The 2,364-nt window shown below is 60.8% G+C and overlaps 1 long non-coding RNA gene across 1 annotated transcript; it reads left to right on the forward strand.

The window, feature by feature from the left end:
- Positions 1 to 962: 962 nt before the first annotated feature.
- Positions 963 to 1,992, forward strand: LOC148161637 (uncharacterized). Its single transcript, XR_015767435.1, has 2 exons — positions 963 to 1,094; positions 1,798 to 1,992. It is a non-coding gene; the product is annotated as an uncharacterized LOC148161637 (long non-coding RNA).
- Positions 1,993 to 2,364: the final 372 nt, after the last annotated feature.

Below are 2,364 nucleotides of genomic sequence, written 5' to 3' on the forward strand. Positions count from 1 at the left end.
TAACGTGGCAGGCGGAGGTTGTGAGTGCCCACCTGCTCAGCCTGAGGCAGGAAGGTGTGCTTGTCCGGAGATGAGCTGGTTGTGTCTGGCTGTCAGCAGAGGAGGATGAGCTGCGGAGGTGGGCCTGGGGCGGGAGGGGTTGTCTCTGAGGATTCTCAGCCCCCTGTGTGAGTGCTGAGACCTGCAGTATCCCGTGAGGGGGCCCGGGGGCATTGAGGCAGTCCGTGTGGACGGAGTATGACCCGGGGGAGCAGAGGGGAAGCAGTGCCCAGCTGGTGTCCAGACTTGCACTGTAGTTCTAGCACTTTCATCTCCAGCCCTCGGAGGGTCCTTGACTTACAGCAGTTTGTGAAACACCCACAGATGTCAGCCGTGATCAGGAAGCAAGATCACGCCCTCCTTGGCTACATGACGGATTTGAAGGTCTGTACAGCCGCCTTAGCCGGGAGCGCGGGACGGGAGAGGGGAGCATGCCGAAGGGATCCATCCCCAAAGTCAGGACGGGGAGGTTCGGCTCGACAGAGGTTTCACCCCCGTCTCCCCCAATCTGCCACCCGGGAGGTGGAGGAGCTCAGGGTTCCCCACGATTGCCGCAAGGTCCTGCTCTTCTTTGGCCAGAACCCCTACTTCCAGAATGTAGTCGTGTGAAGGAGTGTGTCCTCAGGGCTGTGGTTAAGAGGCCGCCGCCAGGATGGGCGGTCGCAGGTCCAGGAGGGAGGGCCAAACACGATTCCATACCCTCCACCTTCTCCCAAACTCGTCTTCCGGCAGGGTATGGGCCGTCACATTCCACTCCCATCCAGCGGCACCAGGATTATGAACAGGAGGCCTACAGTCGCAGGCACCACAACGCCAGTCCTAACTTCTTCAACTGGTTCTCTGAGCACAGCTTTGCCGGGTCTAGCTGGATAGCTGAGGTGGGGCCCTGCGACAAACAGCGGGAAGGACCCCGCTGAGTTCGGCGGCAGCTTAGGATGGGCCTCTGAACCCTGCCCCGTTTCCCCTGCCGGATCATCATGGACGACCTGTGGCCCAACCCCTGCAGTACTACGTGAGGAAGAAGGCCCCAGGAGAGGGAACCGAGAGGAGGACAGGTGAGGTGCTCGGGGTGTGGGTGCCAAATTGTGCACCATGGTGCCCGTGGGACCTGGCTCCACCAATGGAGACACTGAGGCTCTGAGGAACTCTCCGCCGCAGGGACCCTGAGTCCAAAGGGCATCACCGTGCGACAGGAAGACTGGATAAGTGCATTGCCAAACGGCTTCTGCCTGGCGAAGCTTGAGGCAGGCGGGGCCAGGCAGCCTCCATGAGCCGAGCTGGAGAGTCAAAGCCAGCTGCACTTGTGGGAATTGTCATTCCGAGTCCATAAACCCCACCCACAGCTCTCCTAACACCGCCTTACACGTGGGCCCACCGGAGCTACCTCCCGCCACGCTTGGCACAGATGTCTGGGTATCCAGGCACCAAGGCTCACCCCGCCGCCCCGTCACCTGTCTGTGTGGGTCTGGACACCACAGTTGACCCCTTCATTTCCATAGGCAGCTCCATTCCCCCCGCCCCCAGCCGCGCCGAGTGCACTGGCCAGCGTGCACAAATTAGTTGAATACGTGGGTGGAGGAAAGGTAAGGCGATCACAGTCAGCAGCAGGGAGTGGCATGGGAGAGTGACCGCGGATCCCGCAGAGGGCCTTCAAACCCTGAAGCAACCTATGGCCCGGAGAGTGTACCCAGGTGTCTCCTCCCTTGTGCCGGTGTGTATGTGTGTCTGTCTGCGTGTCCGTGTGTCTGGCCCTCCCAGGGAGCGTCATGAATTTGAGATGAATAGGAGGGAGCATCGCACTTGACCGAAGCCAGTCCACAAGCTTGAGGTGGAGCCGAAAGGTCTGGCCGGTCCATCTGCGCGGGAAGTAACTGAAGTCCTGTGCCGGGGCGAAACATCGGCAGATTGAGGCGCCAGGAACCCTGGAAAAATATTAAAAGGTTGAAAAACAAAGTCAAATGTCCGTGTATGTGTGTGTGGGTGAGCGTGTGTGTGTGTGTGTGTGCGCGCGCGCGCCCGGGGTCGCTCGCGTGCGTGCGCTCCTCTTTGAGGCAGGGGTCGGGGGATTGCCTGAGCACATCGGCCTCGTGTGGGTGTTTGACTTCTCTGCCTGGGCATCGCCAGCCCATGGAATGGCTTGGCCTGTATGCTTGCCCAGAGGGCTAGGGCACACACGCACGGGGACTGCATCCCAGGGGCCAGAGGTCCTTCCCTTGGGGTGCGGGGGCGCTGAGCAGGGAGAGGAAATGGGACCAAGGCCAGCTCCCTGGGGCTCATCTCTTCCCTGGGGAAATGAGGACGTTCAAGGAAAGGAGCGATGAGCCG

Source organism: Eumetopias jubatus, unplaced genomic scaffold (assembly GCF_037043125.1).
Source record: "Eumetopias jubatus isolate StellerSeaLion01/CBP00866 unplaced genomic scaffold, mEumJub1_p1.0 scaffold_105, whole genome shotgun sequence".
NCBI classification, from domain to species: Eukaryota; Metazoa; Chordata; class Mammalia; order Carnivora; family Otariidae; genus Eumetopias; species Eumetopias jubatus.